This window comes from Chroicocephalus ridibundus, chromosome 1 (genome assembly GCF_963924245.1).
Source record: "Chroicocephalus ridibundus chromosome 1, bChrRid1.1, whole genome shotgun sequence".
In the NCBI taxonomy this organism is placed as follows: Eukaryota; Metazoa; Chordata; class Aves; order Charadriiformes; family Laridae; genus Chroicocephalus; species Chroicocephalus ridibundus.
Window position 1 is genome coordinate 40,106,691 of NC_086284.1, and position 25,918 is coordinate 40,132,608.

General features: G+C 36.6%; 1 long non-coding RNA gene across 2 annotated transcripts in view; it reads right to left on the reverse strand.

Moving 5' to 3' along the window:
* Nucleotides 1-4,078: 4,078 nt before the first annotated feature.
* Nucleotides 4,079-25,918, reverse strand: part of LOC134519407 (uncharacterized) — a 43,422-nt gene continuing 21,582 nt past the window's right edge. For both annotated transcript variants that reach the window (XR_010072217.1, XR_010072211.1), the window contains 2 exons: nt 11,318-11,561; nt 4,079-4,423 (listed from right to left, as the gene is read on the reverse strand). This is a non-coding gene — a long non-coding RNA (uncharacterized LOC134519407). The remainder of the gene's footprint in view (nt 4,424-11,317; nt 11,562-25,918) is intronic.

A 25,918-nucleotide genomic window follows, 5' to 3' on the forward strand; every position in this document is an offset into this window, starting at 1 on the left:
GGAAAACAGACACATAATGAGCATTATTTGGCATATTCTTTCCTGAGGAGCTGGGAAAAGAAACTGTACTGATAGCAAATGCTACAGTATACTTCTTTAAATCCTGAAAAGTGATCAAACATCACAGTAACAGCAATGAGCTAAAAACCTCTATAAAAACATGTAATGTACATTAATATACATTACATTTATCTTATTTTTCATTTTTTGTGAGTACAGGATGCACAAGCTGCAGTGGGAAAACAGCTGCAGCTCATTACAAACATGAAACATCAAGAGTAATAACCTATTCTTAACCTTTTAGTAAGAACTTCATATATAATCAGTATTTGTAAAAAAATATAATTCTTGAGATTAGTTCACCATAATGGAATCTTTCTTCTCTCACATACTTCCACTTTTCTTATATCCACCTATCATCCTTCTTTCTTGGTGTTCAAGAGAGAAGAGAAGCATTAAAACACAAATTAGATAGATTTTAGGTGCTTAATGTTCCTTTAGAAATACACTGCTTTCACAATGTAATTACATTATGATAAATTTTTGCAGTTTGTAAATTTTGAAGTGTTAAAAGATGTATATATTAGGCATTTGGGACAAAATTATTTTGAAAAACATATTGTAAGAAAGCATTAAATTAACTTCTAAGCTGTCTTTGGTATCAGTGTGTTCCTTGACAAATAAATAATTAAATAAATAAAGCCATTAAATTTTTCATCTTACATTTCCCAGTAAGCATATCTTCAGCTTCTTACCAGGGAAGAGGGAGAGAAAATATCGATTTCACATGTGCAATGAATGATATTCTAGTGTTTTGGATGCTTCAATAACCTAAATGTTCATCTCTTACTAGTCAGGAATGATAAAATCAGTAGCCTCAATCTTCTAATTTCACACTCTTATTTTATTCCACAACGGCTCCTTTGAAAACTACAATTTTGTCAGTTTTTTGATGCTTTATCACATCAGTCACAAGCAAACTACTGTGTATGAGAGAACTGCATCCAATAGGCGAAATCTGTAGAAATGCCTTTTAACTTTATAACAACAGTAGCAGATTTTACAGAGCAGGCTTAGTGTCATGCTAAGGAGAATTAGCCTGTAGTTTGAATTAGCACATCTTTGGTATTGCTTTAGTCACAAGTGAGTAATGGTTATGGTATTTTTCAAATTGTGTTCTATAGTTTATTCGTAGCATGTTTATTAATGGTATAAGTGAGAAAGGTAAGAAAGGTAACTTGCAAGAAAGGTAACTTGCAAGAAAGGTAAAAACGGGGAAAAGAAAATTGTACCTGATTTCTTTGTGGAGGTGTAGTGAAAAGCTGTAGCTTTCCCAATTAAGACAAAGTGATTTGAGAATTCTTAACTTGGAGATGTAGCAGTCTCAGTTTTATTTAGGATCTCTTAGGTAAGCAGGCTGAGAACCACCTCTCCCTTTTATGAAAGTAGAAAGACATTTTTATTTCACACAGAAAGGTTTCTTTTTTCCTTCCCAGATGATTTATTAAGAGTTTGTACAAAGATTTCAGTCTCCTGTGAAGCCTCCTAATTTGTTCATCTTTGAGCATACACAAGGATGTGATAACCTAATATTTTTAATGCAAAAATATGCAGAAAATGCACTTAAAAATACCACAGGGACACTTAATACAGCCAAAAGAAATTGGAAAGGCACATCTGCATTTTGTTTTTCTCTCACTTAAGCCACCCTTGGAAATGGTGGCTTGGATATTACCCGTGTGACATTCTGAATACCTTATACCTTGTTAGTGAAATTTGTCTCAGAGATTTTCCTTTACATGCAGTCTCCCAGTACACAGGCCATCTTGAAAGCTTCCTTTAAATAGTATCTTTCATACATCGCTCTATTTTTTATTATTAATGTCTTTCAGAGGATGGGTTGTGAACACAGCTCTCTCTACTTTTCATGGACAGAACTACTATTCCCGGAGTTGTCAGCTCCAGCTGTGTCACAGAAGTCTAAAAATAAATGGATATACTGCAACCTGGTGAGACTGTTATACTCCTGTGGTGCTCATTCTTGCTCCTCAGTGAGTTACACTAGTTCATCGGGTCTAGTCCAAAGGAAGTTCCGCCCTGCTCTCGTGTATTTGTAGAGAAAGGTTTTGAAGTAGTAGCCTCTTTCTTGGGAATGGGAAGGAAACTTCTCTGTTCTTGTTAAGCATATAATAAAACGCACTGAAGATCCTTTCAAGTCTGCAGCAGTTCTGACATCGAATGGTGCCAGCACAGGCTATTCCTGCAAAGACCTAGATTGTGAAGGAATATATAATCAATCCATTCCTACAAATAAGTGGAACAAAAATCATTCTGTGAAAAACACTGTTTTTCCCCTAAAGCATACCTTCCTTTTTTCCCTTCATACCCATTAGTCTGCATCTTGTACATATGAGAGTTAGCCAGCCTCTGAATACAACCACTCGTGTCATTTACATTGCCTTCCTTCTCCCGAGCAGCCCTCTGCAGGCATTTTTGCTATTTTCTCCAAACAATGTGGCATCTCAGTGTGGGTTTTCCCTACCAGAGGAAAGCAACAGCACCTTGAAATAAAACCAAAGCTGCAGCCTCAGAATAAAAAAGTTAGTTTCAGAAATGTAAAGAGAGTACATTAGATGTGTCCTCCCAGCAGTTTAAAAAAAAAAAAAAAGAAAAGGGGTGAGGGTCTTAAATAATTTCAGCAAAAGCCGTCACAGTTAAAAGTAAGCTCTAACTCCATTTTCTGGAAGAGAGAGGCAGAGAAAGTAGATAGTATCAGCTGCCTTTATAGAAAGAAATGTGCTAAGTCACTTGCAATCACGATCAGCAGCTACAGTTAAAAACAAACAACCAAACAACCAAACAAAAAAGGACAAGTTCCAACAAAAACTAACAACATCATTGCTAAAATTTGAAAAGTTGCTTCAGGACTTCAAAATTTGGTAATAGAAAGTAAGACATTATATATACTGTCAGCTCAGTGATTCAGCTTCAGCTCCATCTACTGCAAAGCAAGAGGTCAGGGCTAAAGAACAGCCAGAAGACTCCTGCCTTTGGGACCAGCAGGGATGAGAAGCATCTGCCCTTCTGGACTCAGGAGAGGGAGGAGGTGCAGCTCACTTCTCTCTGGAGCACTGCCCAAGTGGACATCTAGCTACAGCAATGACAATAGTAATTACAATCTCAAAGACTGCAGAATAGCTGGAACAGCATGGGGCAGTATGGAAGAATTCTCAGGAGCTATCGAATACCCTCTGGAAGGCTGAGCGTATGTGGAAGACCTGAGTCTGCTTGCTTTAGAAGTTTCCCTTAACAGCGAATAGAGGGATTTAAGACAGCAGATATAAAAACATGTGTTGTTGGAATCTAAGACAGCGGAAAGCAAAAAATGTGAATCATCATTAGTCATTATAAGGAAATAAAGGGATATGTTCTGAATACAGATGAAGCCCTTGACAGAGGCAATGACAGCTACTGAAAAGACAACAGAGCTCTCAAGCCTCCTTTACAATGACGGCACAACAACTGGATTTTATATGAAGCATAGTCTGCTTGCTCCTTAGTTGTCATTTATGAATCAGCTAGCGTCTGACACATTGCTGCTCCAATAAATAGCTTATCATTGAGCTTACAAAAGGTCAAAGTTCTCTTTATTTATAGATCACAAGAGGAGAGCAGCAGTGAGAGACAGTACACTCACTATTCACGTTCGTTTCTTGAAACTGTATCCCTAAAAGTTGAACCATCACACAGGCTTTTAGCCAAGGATGTTCTTAGTACCCAGTCACGGTGGTGACTGCGCAAAGGTGTGCTGAACACCTTCTCAGCTGTGCTGCTCCACAGAGGGCACAGAGGGGCGTCTTTCCCTCCAACTCCAGAGCAACCCTGCACCTCTGCAAGAAATATAACGATAAGCAGAAACAGACTTGCCTGCAGGAAGCAAAAATGAAACAAACAAAACAACAACAACAACAACAACAAAACAGAACAAGAAAACCCAAACAAACAAACAAAAAGCAAAACCAGCAGAAATATGTCTTTATTCAGAATAAGGTAAGTATAGAACAAATGTATTCTGAAGGTGATTTTTAAAGAGACTTGGGGCAGATTATCAGAAAACATTTTCATATTGTTCCTTGTTAGAGTGTGCATTGACCCTTACCTCAGATTTCACATGTAAATTAGACTGTAGTAAATTAGCTCCAAAATCTCATCTATTTCCTAGTGTAGTGATCACAAATCTTTTCAGGTCGGCCTCACTGCTCCCCACCCCCATCCTGTCTGTCTTCTTTTTCCTTCACTAATTTCTTGTCTTCCCCAACTTCTGTCTCCATAGAGGGATGAAGGATGACTTCCTGTCTTCCTCTAGGATCCAGCTCAGCTTCTGCCTCTCCCAAGTCTCTCCAGGACTCACAGCACCGTCCATCTTTTTCCACAGACAAACAAAAAGAAGAATAATGAAGTTTTTATCACTCCCAAGACACTGACAGACACTTAGGTCTCTTGTCAAGAGACTTCAATGTGGAGGCTGCACAGAAATTCTGTAGGTAATAATCTTTTTTAATTGGATCACAGTATAAGACCAGAAGGAATCATTAGATTATTTTGCCTGACATCTCGTATATCACAATCCATTATAACTTAGACCATTACACTTCATCCCACTTATGCCTTTACAGAGCTCAATAACTTGCATTTGACTAAAACAAATCTTCTCAAAAAATATCTGGAAGAAATAAAGAAATGTAGAATTTCTCACTTCTGCTGGTAGTTTGTTCCACCAATTAATCATCCATTAAAATCACTGCTAAACACAAAGGTGTATTTTCAGCTTGATTTTTTCTCACAGCAGCATCTTGCTATTGGTTCTTATTTTTTCTTTCTTCCACGAGATTAAAAAACACTTAAGTATACAGGGTATTCTCACAAAACGATATTTAAACACTGTAATCAAACTGCCTGTAAATCTTCCTTTTGACAGATAAAAGTGTCAGAATATCTCACTGGAGTCTATCTCTGCACACTGCTTAAATCATTCTTGTGGCTCTTTTCTGCCCCACTTCCAATTTTTTAACATCTTCTTCAAAATACGTAAACCCAAACTGAATCTTGCTGCAGTATCAAATTCCCCACTACAATATTCAGGAACAGTATGAAGACCATAGGAAAAAAAGACAGACATTGAGGAATTATAGGTAATGTGTAATGAAAGAGTCAATGTTATTTTAGTGTTAAAGTGCAGGATAGGAATTCAAATGTCTGGGGTTTAGTTCTCATTATACTGAAGACTGTTATGTAAATTTGGGTAATTATTTTTCAAATTCTTCTGATTTTGCTACACCAGATGTACTAAACTGCAAGTAGGACCTTCACAAGAATTCATAGTCTCTAAGTGCTTTGGGATCCCCATCTGGAAATCATTATTACAATTTATATTCACATACCTCAACACATTTTTTTAATGTGACATCAATAAAGGTATTGTAGAAATCATTACTAAAAGCTCTGTAAAGTACTTCTTTGTAATCTAAAAGAATATTCAATAAAGTTGAAGACAGATAGGAGTGTTTTCCTGATTTCATGTCTGAAATGTAAAGGTTTGAAAGACAATTCTTAAAGAAAGACTCCATCTTCCCCTTTAACAATGAAGTCCAATGTGTTTATGCATCTCTGCTCTCTCAGTATAAGTCTTCTATGTACACAAACAGAAATACATATTTATGCACAATGTTTAATTCTAAGGTTGGGAGGCATAATGGAGCCTAATTTTATTATACTAGATATTTTTCCTAGAGGTGCATATTGATTTCACACTGTCAAACAAACTGCAAAATACATTATAACCAAACAATTAAAACTGCTGATAATTATTACAATTAACTCGCTGCTTCGTACTAATGGAATGTTCAAGCATCCGAGAATTCCTGATTATCAGAAACTAATGGATGTTCAGAAGAGGATGTCATTTTCTGTAGCAATTTGTTCTTGGCCGATTTAATGTTCCCTCAAAACAGTTTTCCATTCCCAAACGTCTCATTTGTGGCTTTGCAAAGGAAAAGATTGTGACAGTATTGTTTCACTGCTTATTTTGTCTTCAGAAGGCTCAGGTCTGTTCACTTTGCTGTTATGCCAGGAGCACATAATCCAAAATAAAAGAAGACTTGAATCATTTTATACTTTCATTTGTTAAACAGAACTAGAGGATTCTCATTTACAGCAGTGTTAAATGTGAACTAATTCTGCTGAAGTGCACAGAGTTTTGGCTGAAAGAAGGACACTGAAGCCTGGTCCATTCTATCTAGCTGTATTTCATGGGTGCTACTCTGGCTGCGTGAAACCTCTTTATTATGTAGCTCTTGATCCCTGTTTTGCTGCTGTAACACTTGTGATGTTGTTCCAGTGCCTGACCGTGATGCTGCTCTATCTAGGTTGCAAGAACAAGCTTCCAAGAGGAGTTTAGCTATGCAAATCCAAACAGTGCCTGCAGTAGCTCTTTGATAGAAAGAGCAAGTTGGGAACAGCAAGGGACAATCCCTCCAAGCTTACTTCTGTCCACATGCATTTCTTACACTTGCAATGCCAGCTACGCATCAATTAAATATTGCCCTGAAGTGGCATCTTTTCTGCAGGGAGTCATGCAGCTGATTTGGCAACCCCTTTATTGTGCCACTGCTAAAACTCACAATACAACAATTTAGTCTTTAACTTTCTTTATGAAATACTGTTATGTACTTTTCAATAGGGGGCACTGTGGTCAAGAGTGGGATCAATTCTATAGGACACCTGTTTTATAAAACAAAACTTCTCCAGTGACTAACATCTTGGGAGAACAAATTTCTCAAAAGCTACAGTGTCTGCAAAAGCATGAGACGATTAAATTCCTTTTTGAGATTTGTATTTCCAGTATCTTCTTTCTGTTCTTCAGATAAATAATGTAATTAACAGGGACAAGCAAGTATTATTAATTATTTCTTCAACACCACCCGTGTGTTTTTGTGTATTGAACTTACAGGAGAACATGGCTTTTGATGTAAGGGTCTTACCATCTTTTACATATACAAAATGTAATTCAAATAGATAATCCAGCACAGCTTTATGAACCTTCCCATAGAAAACAAAGAGAGGTAGTGAGAAGAAAAGCATTATATTCCTTCATTAGATGTGTTTAAGATATGATACAGTCTGAAGAATAACAGCCTCTGTTTGAATTTTTAAATAAAATTCTCAATAAACTGGGACAGAATTTCCAAGGATTACTTTAAGACCTTTAATCTTTTTTTTTTTTTTTTTTTTTTTTTTTTTAAGGCAGGAAATACATTAGTGCTTTGCTGATTTTTAAAGCAGGAAATACATCAGTGCTTTGCTGAATCAGGGCCTGAAAGAGCAATCCAGTCACACTCTGGGACAAAAATATCACAGTGCGTAAAATATCCATAATGTGATTAAAAAGAAAAAGGTCATTTTGAAGCTTAAAAAAATTTAAGAGTTGAAGCTTTAAAATGTTTCCACACCTAGTGTAAGCAACATATAGCTTCACTAATGTTCACCTAATAACACAGCTTAGCTAATTACACAGCTTGAACAAAGAGCTTTGTGTCACTGGGGACAGAGGAAAGGAGCAGGTCAGTCTATTCTGGAGTTAAATGGCAGAACAATAGTTCTTACAAAACACCACAGCTAACAAAGACCAAAGGCAGAAGTTGTCATCACACCATACTTCTACTACACACACCTGGAGAAGGAACCGAGTCAAGTATCTCAGCAGTTCTGTGGTAAGCGTTAAGTTTGGGAGGAGAGCACTGAGCTGGGAAAGATCTGGAAGCAACTGAGCAAAGAAATTGCCTGTTCTTGGAGCCTGACTGTGCTCATTGAAAGAGGACTTTTTTTTTGGTAAATAAGCAGGGTGGCAAGAAATAAATACCTGTCTCTATCAGGAACTTCTCTTCCCAATGGAAAGACCCCATAATATTCCAAGCATGGGTTTTGCCACTTAGATCACAGGACAACATATTGGTGCCAAGAGACACAAACACCTAATTAATTAGTGTGACCAACATGGGTCCCTACATCTGCTGTATTCACTTGGAGTTCAGTGTGCCAAATGAGATCGCCACCTTTTTGTGACACACAGTATGTCTGGTTATATATTTGTACTGCACTTAGCCAATAGAGTCATGATTTTGAGTACAGACTTTAGCTGCTGACACAGTACAAAACGTTTTTTTTTCCTATTTCATCTTAATTTTAAAATGGAAAAGCAAAGCAAAATGACAGTGAAAAATTAGAAAAGGCTATAAAGCTTTTGAAGGACTTCGGAGTACTCTGTGCTAGAATACAAAAGCCCTATTAGCTTCTTTTTCTCAAAACATAAATGTGGGCTCACATCTTTAGCAAATATCTGGAAAACGTTGAATTGTACTACAATTTCTAGCAGTGTTCTTCTCTGATCTTTTTTTGCTACAGTTTCGTCCCTCCCACCCCTTTTTCAGAGTCCATAGCCAGGCTGTCATAAAGAGTTGCTTAGAATGATTCACATTTTAACAGTACTATGGATATGTAAAACATGAATTAGTCTTACTAAAAGAATTAGAACCAGAATGTAAAGCAGAGAAAATACTTTTTCAAGGAGCTGTGAGGTTCACTGTAGCCTCAGTACCAAATTCAGCTCTTGGGCTTACAACTTCATGGAAATTGCACAAGGTACCACACAGGGAAGATGGATCCCACAGCGTGTGTCTTTCTCTGCTGAGTTCATTAGACATATCCTAGGCTCACAAGTTTGGCATGCTCAGACAACTTATTTGTGTTTGTAAAACAATAATTTTTATTCTTTTTTTTATTTTTCCCCTACAGAAACTTTCCCAAATATTCCCATGAATCCAAAACACGGATGTAAGGCATCACATCTCAGTTCTGACATCTCTGTACCCTTCTTAGACCTGAAGGTCATTATCACATTCAAGGGTCTGAAATGCACATAACACACATTTTCATTCTGACAACAGGAACGAAGGGATGAAGACATGTGTCATCACACATCCCTGGAAGAACAGCAGGAGGCATTGAAGGTAAACACAGTAACAACGTGTTCCAGCCCTAGCTGAATTTCAGCTGGAAAATGAGCACAAAGATCAATTGAAGTCCCAGCTGAGTCATATGACACCATTAAGCGCAGAGAAAACCTTTCTTTCCTAATATCAAGACATTTGAAATCAGCTTTACTAGCTGAGTTTTTAATTCCTCATTGTTCACAGCAGAATGCTCCTCCCTATAAAATTCAAAACTGTTGGCAGGCAAAGCTAAAAAGATTGCTAACTGTTGGTAAGTGGGAAAAACTCTTTAATTTGGGCATTTTATGAAGGACACAATAAAACGAAGCAAGACAGCTGAACGACTTCTTGCCTCCTGCAGTGAATTTTAAATACCCAGAGAAATAAAAGGCTGTCATCACCTCTAGCAGTCTATGGTCAGCCTTGTAGATGGGCTGAAGCAGCGTGCCGTGAGAGCATGGGGCCAAGACAGAGAGTCAAACCCAAGCCTTTGGCTTCCCTGCTGAACAGAGGCTCAGACAGGTCACAGGGGCAAATCATGCCGAGCCTTTGATAGAGTGTTAGGGAAGTATTTTCTGTTGTTCACTTCACTTCTGGAGGCACACAGAAAACATGTTTGTGTCACCAGTGGGAAAAGAGTTGCCTTTTTACCACGGGAGCAATCATCTGCCTTTTTTTTTTCATGACCAAAATATTGACGTTGACTCACCGCAGAACAAATATGATGGGTACAAGAGTAATCAAGCAGTGAGTGAAGCTGATGAGTGCATTTCACATCTGAGACCTGTTTCCCCTTCTCCATCCCAGGCTGAAGTGACTGTGAATTATTTTAATTAATCTGACATAGAATGTCATAGTCTAAATGAGTTCAAAAGATTTCGAGACAATCCACAGCACATCACAAATATCACCTTCAGCTACAGTCATTTCTGTAGTCCTAAATCTGAGAGACATGCAGATAAGATGACAGGTATAGCATAAAAGAATAAAATATAGTAGAAATCAATTACAGTCAAGTCATTTTTCTTCCTTAAGCAACAAATTTTTATAAAAGAGAAATTACTACAACAAAAGTGACTGTAATTTCCTTAATGATTGAGAGACTTACATATTTTGCCTAAAAACTAAATTTCCCTCTTTCAGTGTAAATTATAAATAAATTGTCTAGTTTTCCACGATTGCTACAGTTCATCATATTGGAAACTGTGCCACCTGCACTGAGAGATACATTCAGTAACTCATGTCCTTAACAATCAGATGTAATTAATATGATAGTCACAATTAATATGATGTTTTCATATCTAAGATGAAACAGGCAGATGGGGACAAGAGTCTCACATGCATCTGGTACCAAATAATAGGAGCCTGGCAAGAGATTTTTTGCTTGACTTGCTATTTACATATTTGATTAAGTACTAAGAGATTTTATGTGTGAGTAAGCTAGAGACTAAGACATCCCATAAAAAAATCCATCACGGTAATCTTTCAGTTTCCAATGAAAATATATAGCACGTGTAGCCCACTATCTTCCCGTTTTAAGAAGGATGTCAGTCTTCAAGCCATGCAAAAAATGCCGTTCTCAGCAATGCAATAGATTACGTAATTAACAATAAGAATCTCTCCTGGTAGTGGAAGTCCAAGCAAGAAAAGAAACACAGAGAACTAAAGTATTTCTGATATTTTTTTTCCAATCTGAAAATCGAAAATCTAAGTCCCACAGAGTTTTGCTGGGATCATCGCTATGTTACCAGCCTCAGTAAGCATGGATCGCCCCTCCCACCTCTTTCTGAGAACAGCTTTCACAAACTTCTTCAGTACAAATGGTACATCTAAGCAGGGTATCTGCAACCCTGACTCTTGTCTCCTGCTGTTACCTTTCCAGGCCCATCTTATCTCGGAAAATTCAGTTAGTGGAGAAGGAAATAACAACTCTGTCTTTTTAATAACAGGTTAATTTGGGGGGGTTTCATGATATATGAAAAGATACAATCCACCCTGTAAATCCATGTCCTGCATATATTTTGACTCTTTCATGAGAGAGGGTCTCTCACTCTCTCATGTTGAAGCTATTCCACTTTTTTATGGAATAATTAGTGCTGGCTTAGAGCAACAATCATTGACCCTACTCTTCTGTCAGCTTTGAGATAGACAACTCAGGCTAAGATCCAATCCTAGATACTAAGTAATTTATTCTCTTCTTCCAGGGACCTTTTCTTTGTTTTTATAATTATGTTCTTTCCTTCTAATTACTTTGGGGCATAATAAAATACCTGTTATTTTGTAGTGCCAGCCTGCCTGGGCAGTTCAGGTAGTGTGGTGGCAGTAATCCATTCTCTTCGCTGTTCCATGGCTGTTTTTCTTCAATTACTGTATCATCTCCAGACTTTGCCAGTGATTATTTCCTCGGGTTCTTTCTTGTTTTGGGAGGGGGCATGATTGGGAGGGGTGAGTGGGTTTGTTTTGTGGTTTTCTTGGTGGTTTTGTGTGTGTGTTTTTTTTTCCCCCGGGCTATTCCTACAAACAAAAAACAGAATAGGATCAGTCTTGGATCAAGGGTAGAAGTTAGCATTATGTATCCAAGGGCTGATTGTTTCTAATAAATTCATATGAATGTGTGTGAATTATATTTCCTAACAGGAATTCTAAGATAGAGCCTCATATGAGGCACTGCTATTAAAAACTCTTTGTCAAGTGTTTGTAAGTGGTGTAACTTTGGATCAAGGTTGTGAGTGACGCAGCTGAAATGAAGGGGAACCAAATAAGAGCTCCTCTATAATTAACAGTTTAAATTCAAAAGAGAAAACTTGCAGGAGTTGAATTGAATGTGGCAGAGACTAGAATCTGACTAAGTCAAAAGTACAGGAATTTTCTTTGGTTTTCATTACAAGCAAAGTAGTAGAAACTTGGAGAAAAGGGCCTCAGATGTAAGTGGATGAAAAAGTGTCTTCAAAAGTGAGAAAAGCAGTAAGGCTGTAAGAAAAGGAAAAAGGGTTTAATCAGTAGTGAGAGTTATGTGTTACAGGTCAATACGTTTAGAGAAGTGAGAACTGCGAAAGCCAAGTTAAATTAGATCTTGCAAAGGATATTAAAACAAATACTGAAAAGTTCCTTATCCACATAATTAAAAATAGATCAAGGAAAGAGATTAAATATAATCTAGATATGGCCCCAAAACCTGAATTAGTATTTTGCCTCAGTTTCAGTAAAGAGGGCATTAAGCATAATAGAAGAAACAAGCTAGCTTGTAGAAATCAGGGTCTACAAATGTAAATTACCATAAGTAGGATGCAAAAAAAAATTTCTCTGGATAGTCAACACACTCAGGTTGGGGGACATGATAATCCCTATCAAAAAGATGATATCATATCATATCATATCATATCATATCATATCATATCATATCATATCATATCATATCAATCTCAGGTAATTTTAAGTCTTTCAGCTCAATGTAGCTTCTGTTTTCAGTTCATGTAGTACCACTGGAGCTGTGAAAAGAAAAATGTGATTCAGGCACTTATTTTTATGTAATGCTTTAGAACTAACTTGAAGGAAAAGAATGAGTTAAGATTTAAAAGTAAACAGATAATATAATTTAAACAAAAAACAAACAAAAAAACCCAACAGCAACAAAAAAACCACATGAGCTTGTTGAAATTATGATAGCCAGGCTAACAGACTACCTAGATGCCCTTCGCAGATGATTTTAAATGAGTAGTAGATAAATGAAATGAGGAAGAAATGACCGATACAGACCTCAATAAAGAATTTGATATCATAAATCATACTAATAAAAATTAATAGTATAGAGCACAAGGTCATGTAATTTGATATTAATAACAATACTTATTGCTATCAACTGGGATTTCATCAGTTTGAAGGGATAAAAGGGAAAGAACTGCATTCAGTTGACCATAGGTTAACTATGGACCATGGAGATGAAGTGGCTGCAAAACAGGCAAGGCAATCATAGATAAAATGCAGTAGACCAAATATTTCCAGGAAAGAGAAGTAATCATTAATGCCATTGTACAGTACACTAGTAAAGACCTATATGTACTATCGTGTACAATTGTTGCCACTCATGTTAAGAAAATATATTCATTCATGTTAAAACAGGTACAAAGAAGGATTAGTAGGATCATCAGGGGTATTGAGAGCATCTCCTGAGAGAAACTTCCAGTGTTCATTATAACAAAATGAAGGCCAGAAGAGGTTATGACTGTTCTCTTTAAATACATTAGTGGTAAACACCAGGGAGAGATAAGAACTACTTAAACCAAAGGATGATCTTGGCACAAGAACAAATGCATATAATCGGGCTACGAATACATTTAGTTTGAAAATTAGGAAAAGGTTTCTAACTCAGAGGACCTGGTCTGTGGAAGACCTTTTCAACAGGAAATGCAGGGGGAAAGCAGAGCAAACCCCTGTTTTTTTAACAGATAAATTTATGGAAGTTGTCATTAGGACAAAGCTGCCTCTGTCAGTTGAAAGGTTTACCTTTGTATTTTTATGCCACAAGCTCCTAACTTCTACTAGTTTAATGTGACACTTAACAAAATTATATATCTTTTATTAAGTGAAAAAGATCTTTTAGAATAATATATGGATTTTGTTAGACTACCATTTCAGATTATTCAGACAGATATTCGCTCCTTAGAAATGGCACTACTGTAACACAGATACCCTAATAATGACAGATAAAGACACAAACACATACACAAAAATAAAAATAATACTTTGGCAATGACTGGACATATATGGGCATGGGACTAATGATAATTTTTCTCATGACTACTTATGCACTATTTCCCATAGATTGATATTTATATAGAGTAGGAAGCACAGTAACAACCTTAGAAATAATAATTTGATTAGCTTCATAGCTTTAGAATAGATTTCTGGCAAAAGAAACCCCATAAGGACACAAGCTCTGCTGAAAAGTTTTCGACTCAAGCTTCAATTCAAAATTTTACTAAAGGGTGTTATGCAGAGAAATGGTATCAAGGCTCCACAGGCAAAGAACGTTCCTTGACTACTGTCAAATCTGTTGGCCTTATATCTCTTTCCTAAGACAAAACATGCCATACATATCTTATATACTTCTATTTTCACATTCCACCGCTGATCGCGTATTTCAAGAGAATTAACAAAGAAATTCATTTTTAGAGCATACAGAACCCAAAACAGAGTTCAACATCACTTGACTGACCAAAAGGGAGTCTACCAATTCCAAATAAAACCCATGAAACAGAAGGAGCTGCAGTGTAATTATTTGCTCAGAAATAATTCATAAGTTAACATTTTTCACTGACAATCCCTCCCAGGTGCAACTCAGTAAGGAGCTTTCCATTAAAACATACACCCAAGGGCCCTTTAAATTTCTGGAATATAAAACTGAAGAAAGTGAAAAAGCTTTTCATCTCTAAGGCTGTTACCTCCAGCTTCTAGATGCCAAGGGTACACTTGATTATATTAGTTTAGCATCCAGAAAAAACTTTACATTTTGATAAAAAGTTGAAAAGACAAGACAAATAGTGTTCTGTAGGGAATATTACAAAACCTTAGAAGAACCAATTGAGCACCAACAGAGATGTGTAAGGCTTCTTTTCACAAAAATCAGGCCTACTTACTGATGTTCATCCCCCATACCTTCCAATTCTTCTATAAACGTAGTCTACTATAACTGCTATTTCAGATGAACTATTGTTTTTCTATCAGCATGACAAAACCCAGTATCTGCAAGCATCTAATTCAAAAACATATTGAGATTCTCAAATATTTTAGGAACAGATATGAATATGATAAGATAAATGTCAGTTAGTTTGGCATAAAATTTTACAGTTTTTCAATGAAAAATGACTGGTTTGTTTTCTATTGTTTTGAATGTTCTTTTATTCAAACCATTTTGTTTACGTATTTGGATAAAAGAAGTAATTTATGTCTCTCAAGAAGAGTTCCTACAGCTTTTACAGGCTTCCATGGAATAATCATATGCTAGCTCTTTTTTGTAGCAAGGTTTTACTGAAAATTAAATTGATCTACAGAGTCTCTCACAGTAGCAATTTGCCAAGCAAGGATATCGTCAGTACCCATATAAATGAATAAAAGCATAATATCAACATTGTTTAGGGACAACATAGAATCTCTAACTCTAAATTAAACAATGAGATTATATGCCTTAATGACATGATAAATGAACATACCTTCAAATTCTTATTTTAAAAATGGTATGACTAAATTAAATAATTCTACTGTGATATCACCACCTGTGTCCTTTTTTATGAACCTCACTTCTAAATAGTTATTTCAGTGATTCAAATGTCTGGAATAATTCACTAGCTTGACACGATGAACCATTCACAGTAACTTCGTGCCTCCTGTTGTAAACTCCAAAACCGATACTTAAAATGTGACAAGGCTTTTTCATGTTTTATTTGGCAAAAATGATCTCCTTAAGAGGACTATTCTTTCTGAGGCTTTATATTCTCTGCAATTTCTCTGACACTATTGCCAGGATGCTCTAAAGAGAAAATCAATGTGAGTTGCAGCAGTTTTGAAAGAAAGGACACAAAAAAAAAAATCCTAAAAATTAAGTCATGGGGCTTCTTTCCCACCAAAATTTTGTAACTGCTTATCTCTGCTTTCCTATACCTGAGACTGGTTATGGATTATTAAAACTATAGATTATGTAAAACTAAACAATTAACTATTAAACCCCTTTCAATGAGAAGCATCGGAGTTTCTTTCCCCCATTCAATACCATCTGCAAAGACTCACATTTACTGCAAATCAAATAAAATTTGATAGTAAGGTAAAACCCTATAATCATGGCACCAAGGGAGTCAGTGGGAATTTTGTCTTTGATTTCGCAGGGGTCAGGATCTCACCCATAATGACATTGCTTGGAGGGGCTGTAAGAAATGCTGTCAGGTGACTTAATACCAATTTGTAGCGTACTTGCTGTAAGACATCCTGCCCCAGGCCAGAAAACTTTAATTTTACAAGGTGACATGAACATAGGTTAGAGACTATTCATGTTCTTTTCATATATATAATACTGCTGACTTTCCCTTAATTGGAGCAAAGGTCTGATTATCCCCAGAGACACCTCAATGTATTTCTTTAGACCAGACTTTAATTCCCCTGATGATCCATCATTTCTTGGGTCTATTTCACTTGACAAGGCCTTGACCAAAGCCATACTCCAAAACTCTCTAATCAAGAGCATATAATTGATTGCTCATGCATGACTCTAAGACCCATGCTCCCACCAATGAACCATAGGTCATGGATCTTGGCATCATATTACAGCTTGATTGCAGCCAAAAAAACTCAGATCACTTTTCAGATCAACACATAAGCAGATGCACTACTTACACTGCATACACATAATTATCATCTGTTAAATAAAATCCGTCTGACCTTGACTGTGTGCACAGCACAAATGTGGAAACAATGAGCATAAGTTCATTCGTTGCCTTCAGGATAAGGGATTTATTTCTACACTCTTAGTAGAATGTACGCATCCAGGAAAGCAAACGAGAAATCCCAAATTGTAGCCTTCTCCCTCTTTACTGGAGCTGGATTCTAGCTCCTCTCCCACAGAGCACCTCTGGCGATTGTTTGGTCAAGAATGTTTTTAGAAGCAGCAGAATAAATCTTTAAAATAAATGTAACATCTAAGTTCACCTCTGTCTCAGTCCTAAAAATGTTTACTATGGAGTTTAATTCTCATTTTTCACTTCCAGTTTTTCCCACAGTTACACAGAGCTGGGTGAATTTCCTCTTTTAAGTTAGTATTCATCAGTAGATATTGTAAAATGAGCTTAAGTGACTCATATAGCAGGAAGAGGAAAAAATATTTGAACATAACTCTGCCTGGCTTTGGGATGTACGCTACATTTGGGGCTGGGTTTTTTTGTTTGTTTGTTTTAACCAGTAGTTGATGTGATATTACAAAAGTGCATGCTACTAGTTTACATATGGTCATATAAAAGGTCGTATAAAGGGAACTGTTTTCAAAACTGAGCTTTCACTGTATTACATATAGGTGCTGTTAAGTATTTTTCTGTGGTAGTTACACTTTCATTCCCACTCTTCATTCTATACCTAATTATATTGTTGTGAAATGACATGCTTGTCACCTAGTGTGTAAATGCACCTTCAACCTGTATAGCTTGACAAAAAATAAAACCAAGCTATTTTTAAATAGCCAATGCATTACTCTCATACTATCACTGGAAATCCAAACTGTGTTTATACTGCTTTAGGGCTTCTGATGACTAATAGTCAACGCAACTACAGTATACACGATTTAGAAGTTGAATTAGGTATAATATTTAGGGCTAACTTTTCGTGAGGTACTACTGCTACAGGGGGAGACGGTTTACTGGAAGAATGCAAAATTTCTTCATTCTGCAGTTCTGTTGCAAATTATTTCCCTGTCATCAAGTATAGAAGAAGGTCGCTCCTTTAAAAAAAAAAAAAAAAGAAGAAGAAAAAGAGCAAAAAGTTAAGGTCAAATGATGCTTATCTGATGTCATTTACACTGATTTTACATTTCTACATGAATGAAGCTACTTTAATTTTTCATTCTTCGTGGATCAGAATTGCATTCCCTGTTTTAATGCCACTGTACCACTGCTGGATTTTTTTTCCCCTCCTCTTCATTGTTCTCACTTGCTAATGTCAGCTTCCTCCTTTTGTCACATTCTGAGGAAGATGCCAAAGGAAAGCATCATTAGCAAATACAGAAGTCTTCAATGACTGAGCTCCCATAGCTGGGAAAATCAAGGCACTGATATTTAAATACAAATTTCTTCATTTGACAAAGTCAATCTGGCAGTCCTTTACCTGCCAGGATAACTGAACTCCCAGTCTAACAGAAAAATGAGCCTTTTGGATTGCTGGGGGTTAAACCAAGCTGCCAGGAAAGCCAGGGGAGAGGATCTGACTCCCAGATGCCTCTGCTAGAGAAATTAATCCTGGAGTTTAGCATCTGGATCCTTCAACTGCCAAGCTTGCCCCAGTCGTCTGTTTCATCGCTGGGCCAGATTAAAAAAGAATGATGAGCAGGAGCAGGTTCTGCACCATCAGTGACAAAAAAAAGGAGAAAAAAAAATCAAACCACAAAACAAAAACCACCAAACCCAAAACCCCAGAAAAAAAAGAAAATAAATCAAGCATGTCATGCCATTGCATGTGCATGCTAATGCACTCTGAAACAATGCCCTGTTTTAAAGCTATGTCAAGAAAAGCCAGTCAGGTCTGTTGGTTTTTTTTTGCAAACAGTGTGGAAGTTAGAGGCAGCAAATTTGTGCAGGTTCAAACTCCCATTAGGGTGCCACCTGTCAAGTTTTTCTTTGAGCACACAGGTTTATAAAATGTATTTTGTTTCAGGGTGAGAGCAATCCTCATCAAGCATTCCACTCTCACATGCACCTCGTACACCCTTGTAATGTGATTTCAAAATACAGATGGGCTCCACCTGCTAAACTCAAATCCAGATCTGGGCGTAGTTCCCCTTACAAAGTTCAGATGTTATATTCTGGGGATCTGAGCTAGTCTCATCATAGTTTGGCGTCCATCTGCGAAGTTGGATGTGTATTCAGATTCTAAAATCCCTACTTCGTAATTCATGTCAAGATCCTCATATTTTTATTTGCATAAATGTAGGATGCTCAGGAGCAAATTTTGACAGTTTGCCTATCCATACTTCAAGAAAAAAAAAATCCTTTGTAACTCCATCATTTTGGAATCTAGCATTTTCGAAAATTCAGTAAAATTGGTCTTTGTTTTTCCCCTTCTCACAACAAATTTTGCAAGCTTCAATCACATAATTGGGAGACAAAAAACCAGGACAAAACATCACTGATCCACTCGCCATATTGATGGCAGAAATGGAGTGAGAACCAACATAACAAAACTTATTTTTAGAGTGGTCCCTCAAAGATAATGGGTACCCTGGTGAGGTCTATCTGATTTAGAGGGAGGAAAAATTAATCTATCTCCATAGTTTCAGTAAGACAGCTGGAGTTTTATGCTGCGAGATGATTCTGTGTATGTCGCATTTAAGGAATGCATGCTGTCTTGGTGGTAGGAAATGTGTCTCCTTGAACAGCTACAATCTGCTATAGGGAAGGATAATTGATTTATCTGCATTATAGAGAGGCCAGGCCATGTTAAAGTTGGTGATAGGAAGGAATGAGTGCTGGGCGAGAGACCTGTAAATGCTATTCAGCTATTCTTGCTGATTCTGGAGGAGTCAATAAGTAAGTATACATCAGAAATTGGGGTACAATGCTCAGATTAGCCAATACCCTGATCTCCCACAGAAACATCACACAGCAGAGCATGTTACTCAGTCTTTTCCAACACAAGTCTATATGCAGCCATTGTCTTCAATTTAAGTGGTCGTGCCTACTAGCTTAACATCAACATTGTGCCATGTCTGTTTTTGTGTGGCCAGACTGTACCCAGAGTACCCTCTCAGTGTGAGACTACCTGGTGTAAGTTATGTTGGGAACATAAGCAAAAGCAAAAAGCAGAAAATTTCTGTTGCAACAACTTCAGACCAAAAAATTCAATTTTTTTATTTACCCCTTACTCCATGAAAAATGGTTTGGTTAACATGGCTAAGACTTTCAAAAGCTTCTGTTTCTAAGGACACAATTCTTAAGATCATGAAATATAAAGGAATGCTGTTTTAGAGAGCACCAGAGTCAAGTTGTTTTAAAAATGCGTTTTTCATCTTCTTAAGTAGAAAAGCACATGGTCTGTGTTATCCAAATAGCTTCTCATTTTGAAAACACTGGACCACACTACTGAATCTTGTTGCTTACATATAGCATAGCTACAATATATATTTGCTATTGCCACAATGAATATAATTACAAATATTTGCAACAACAAAAGGAAATGTTTCTACATACAGAAAATGTGGTTTATTCAGTAAAAAAAAATCTTTTGACAGTAGAATTCTTTCCACCTATAGAATTTCCTTTTTCAGTGTTTTTTTTTTGTTTTTCAGAAATTCCTTCTTTTCAGATTCTTAGGGAAAAAAAAACAAAACACAACATATCTTTTTCAGTCCTCTTTCAGAAATAGAAATGTAAGTAAATTTCTCTATTATTTTATGGCAAAAATAAAAAATAAAAAATTGTGTGTGCCATAGGACAAATTTAGGCTCTAAGCTCAGTTATTTTCCACAAACAATCATAAGTAAAGCAAATGAAAATCACTAGATTTGTAGATAAATGTGTGAGCTGCTGTAACAAAAGGGATATTTATGTTGTCTATTTGTTATTACTTACTATGTGAGCATTATGATGTTTGTTAAAAATTGAAGTAGCTGGGGCTAAGTGAGGAAGTTTTCCTTTGTGCCTTGTTATGCCTGTTTTACTCGGGACCAGATTGACTCCTGCCCCAGAAGACTTGGCCTTTTCTCAAGAGCAACTGAGTAAGCTCCACTGGAAGAAATATCTGAAATACACAGTGAAGCAGGCAGAGAAAAACACAGAAAATGGGGAATTTTAAATATAAATGGAGCCAAGAGACTTATAAGAAAAACAAGGAACGTTCTCACAGCAGAGGTGAACAAGGGGGATCCAGACTGTATAGAAATTGCTGAACTAAAGAGTTGCTGGCTGAAAAGCAAGACCCTTTTGCCTAGTTTGACTTTATTTTTTTTGTTTGTTTGTTTTTTATATTTCTGAAAAAGAAAAACAGCTTTAAATATTTGAAGATATAAAGATTGCATTTGTTATCTTCTAGTATTCTCTCATTAAAGAAAGAATGGAGCAATTCCACTCCATGGCCTTGGCTACCTGGGGTCCAATCCCGACACTTTTACAAGCTCTTTGTCTAGCTCCTTAAAGCAAGCACAAAATTAATTTAGGTTATCTGACTGTCGACTGGGAAAAAAAAAGAAAAAAACAAATAGAAATTATCCATCAAAGGAAGAGACGTAAAAACTAAGTTGATAATATGGAATACCTTGAAGATAAAAAGTAAATGGAACAAACTACAGCTGATACTAATTCTAGAATTTTGATTGGGAAATCATAAATATGGATATGTATTGTTGAATCACACCATTTAAATCAGGCAATGAAATTTATTAGCTGATGAGAAATGTTGAAGAGGTGGCAGAAAAGCTCTCAGAATAGAACCTGTTTCCTAATCAGATCAGAAACACATACTCTGTCAAGCAGAGGAGTCAAGCTGTAATTCAATAACTTTAAATACACAAACTAGATATTATGAATCACCCTTGCGAAACAGGGGGTGCATACTCTATTTCTACAAGATATTGTGTGGGTAATCTTTTCCATACCACTTCTTTTGTGTCCTAAGCCATGTTATCGAGAACCAGGTGCAATAAAAGACTTAAGTGCCTATCTAACTTAAATACACAGTAACATTCAATTTTAAGCCTGGTTCCTAGAATGAAATTCAAATCTCAGAGCTAAGTAAGCACATGTAACTTGTGTACAAGTCATGAAGAACATCTCAGAAGGGTAATGAAAAAAACTCGATACAATGAACAAGAAACCAAAAATAAGAGGAATGCTGATCACTAAACTTGCTTGAAATTCAATGCGGTTTCTGGAACTTGAGTCCCAAAAACCTAGGCACCCCTCCTCATCTTAGATCCAAGTCTCAAATTCTCCCCTTGGCCTAGACTGCAGTTATTGTTCTTTCAAAGAATGAGATATCCTAGGTAGGGCTTAAGGTACATTTATATTTTGGAAGAAGAAACAGTGCTTGCCATGAGAAAAACATTCAGAATTGTTTGTTGCCCAATGCTTATTCTGTATAAAATACAGAAACAAAAGCTGGCAGACAAGAACCTATGACGATCCGCTAGTAGGGGACTACTTCAATAACTGGAATATGAAGCTATTCTACCTCAGAATGCTCTTCCTGATCCTGTGCATTTCCTTGGTTCTACAGCATTACAGTGGTACAGCATCGACAAGAACATGGATCCATATCTCCACATAACCCCACTTGACTCACCCTTTGCTGTATATGCTGTAAATTGAGTTTGCACGTGGCACTCCTGGCAGGTGGCAATGCTGGGTTTCATCTCCTTTGTGCTAAAAAATCATAAGGACTAAGATCTATTTCTCCAGTGATTGCCCTACCTACCAGGGGAGAGACAAGTGAGCAGGGAAGGAAAAAAATTATTCCAGTCAGACTTTAAAAAGAAAGCAGATTCAACTGCATTTTATTATAGGCTTAATTCAACTTGTTTGAGCTACTACTTTCTAGATCTCAATAAGGTGTAGGTGGGTGCTCTTAGCCTGGGCAGTTCTGGATATGCACAAAAAGAACTGAGGACAGTAAGGACATTTCAGGCTGGACACGAACATTGAATTTTAACCATTTGTACATATAGGCAGATACTAAGCAAAGATTTCCTTATATAGTAATACTGGCTGTAGTGTACATTTGCACTGCTCAGAGGAGAGCAGGTCCACAGGAAGGCTAATGTATATTCCTTGGCAAACACTCTGTACAGTTTAAATTGATTACACTCTATACAACTTACAATTAGTCCTAAAATACCTATTGATCAGTTCCATGCATATTCAAAGTGACTTGCAGCATGTGGTATTCAGTCCTTCTACAAAATAGCCCATGTTCGCCATATGGCATTACCCCAAGGACCTTTTGGAATATATGTATAAAACAGACTTGAAAGTGGCAAATTCAGGGCCATGCCACGCCTGGCCCATCAGTGCTACAAGAAGAGGAATGAAATGGCAAGACCCACACTTAAGTCACAATACACGCATTTTTTGAGGCTTCCTGAGTCTTGTTTTAGGTGTCTATTACACCTTGAAACTGACCTTTGAGGACTAATTTTGAAAGGTACTCACGTACCAAAAAAAAAAAAAAAAATCTGTAGCTGAACAAACATTTATAATCTCTAACTACGTATAAGCAAAAGTAGGTCCTTACTTTCATACCCTAGTGGCATCAAAGCTTTGCTTGAAAATGCCAAATAAAATCCAGAGATCCTTTTTATTTTATTTAGGTGAAATCAGCAAAATTGGTCTACTGTTAATTTGCTAAAAACAGGTTAATTGTGAAATTGCATACTCTTCAACATGAAGTCAATTTACACAGACCAACAGGAAGGATGAAGAAATTTAAAAATATCATTTAAATGAAACAAATGCAGTATAAGTATATCCACATTCTGAAGGGTAAGAGATATGTATTCAGAAAAAGCAATATTACTGACATTACTAAAACAGGTAAAAATAAATTATGCTGAAAAAGTAAAGGAGATGTGGAGCCTGTTTAGTTACATTCTGAAGCTCTTATTATAAATAAAAGATATTTTAAAATACCTGTACAAATTAATCACAAAACTGGTGAAATCGTGAAAGTCCACTTAATAAAACTCTGCCAAAATAGTCATCTGGAATCTTTCTGTGTACATGAAATCTGTTAATGTAGAAGACCTGTGCCTGCTAAATCTCATCCCAGGTGGTCACTTGCATTCCTCAGAAATAACCTGTTCTGATAGCAGTTTATCCCTTTTCTGTAGGTTTTGGCTATCATTTGTGTCAAACAATAGGGAATTGGGTCTTGTACCTTCAGCTACAGGTCATAACCCTTTTTCATTCAAGTGAAACTATTACTAAGATTCATGAACTGCGTAGTGTAGAAATAAATCTTGTGAATTCATCAATACAACGATAGTAAGGTTTTGATGACAACAACTAAGGCCTTGTTTTGCCTAAGAGGAAAATAATAGTTTTATAAGCTGTAATGAGAAGAGAGAGGGATGATTCATTCTGCGATCCTTAGAAAGAAATGAAAAAGAATTGTATTTCACCAGAGAAGTGAATCGTCCACCTCCATGTGATTACTAAGTTAAAAAAGGGAAAGAGCATGAAAAAGTATTTTGGACAGAGGAATATCAATGCAAACCGAAAATGACAGATGACTGAGTCTTATGGAATGTTTTTGAAGAACCTGCCCAAAACAATATTGAGGTAAAATCATAGATGCCATCATCTAAAGAAATTAGGAAATAAGCTTTGAATTTAATTACATATATATGTATGTCTATATAGAATCATAGAATTGCCTAGGTTGGAAGGGACCTTTCAGATCATGGAGTCCAACCATCAACCTAACACTGGCAAAAACCATCACTACACCATATCTCTAAGCACTATGTCTACCCGTCTTTTAAATACCTCCAGGGATGGTGCCTCAACCACTTCCCTGGGCAGCTAGTTCTAATGCTTAATAACTCTTCCGGTGTAAAAATTTTTCTTAATATCTAATTTAAACCTCCCCTGGCGCAACTTGAAGCCATTTCATCTTGTCCTATCACCTGTTACTTGGGAGAAGAGACCGACCCCCACCTCTCTACAACTTCCTTTCAGGTAGCTGTAGAGAGCGTCAAGGTCTCCCCTCAGCCTCCTTTTCTCCTTTTCTCTAGGCTAAACAACCCCAGCTCTCTCAATATATAAATTCAAGATACATTAAAAAAACCTCCATAGATATAACTATCTTATTCCTTAGTCAATTTAAATTAAAAAAAAATCAAATAGGTGAGTAAATACAACTGTGTTACATAAGCTGTTACCTACCTCATTTGCCAGGAGACAAACAGAAATGATCTTCAACATCAGTAGCATCAGCCAAACTGTGTTTTAACTTTGAAGCAACCAGATGAGCAACCCACTGAATTAGCCCTGGGAGTCTCAGAAGTCACAAGCACTGTTCCAGGTGGATTCATGCACTGCTGCTTTATAAAACAGCAGAAGTACAAATGGAATAGAAAGGACTATTCCTACATGTATATGGATCAACAGTCATTTTAGGAACCATTTTGAACTGCACTGTTAGGTCCCTTCTGTGCTTTAAACTGGGATAGGTCTGTTAATTCAATTCACTTATTTCATCTGCAGTATGCAGGCATCAAAATGAAGAAAACCAGTAATGAGACAGGCAACTATTTCCAAAATTCTACAGGGATCTCACATATCTATTTACTCCTCTTCCTGTTCCCTCTTCTGAACAATCACTGTCATTGTATTTGTCTTTACTCTTCTCCATCAATGCTTCCACTGCCTTCGGCAAACTCCTTGTTACCCTCTGGAGTTATACTGTTACTGTTGAGGACAACGCAATAACTTCCACTCATTTTAATGGTCCAATGCCAAGGCCTAACTTACTAACTTTTAATCTTTGTCTGAATTTCTCTATCTTTGTTTTTCCAATTTTTTCACCTCTTTCAATTACCTTATGATTGCATACTCTGCTGCTGAAAAATCTCTGCTGCTGCTGTATTTCAGTTATACACTATAGCATTTATATTATTTAATTATGTGAAGAGTTCTGGGAAATAGGATAATGAAAGGCATTATAAAAAGCAAATGTACATTGTATTGTAATTTGGTTTGGTTACTTCAGTGTGTTTATATATTTCAAGACTTTCTTCCCTAATAGTTAAATTCATTTATGTCACAGATGTTTGGTTATTGGTCTCCTGCCTCTTCTTAGAGGTACTGTAATTGAGCACCTGCGTGTGGGGACAGAGGGAATTGGGGGTTCTTGATTAATTTTCTCCAGCTATAAATTATTTATTGTCTTGTACCATTCTCCTATCATCCTCTTTGGGACTCTTTTAAACTGTCAGAAATACCTATTTACTTTTAATTGATTGCCACTCTGTGCTCAATGAGTTTTCCTAGATGACAAACACAGAAGAAATATTAAAACTAGCCGTATCTAACTAGAATAGGAAGGAGTGGTAATAGCACAAATTATTGATAACAGCGGAGTCTAATCTTTTAAAGTATTGAACTCCAGGTAGGAAAATCACATTAGCC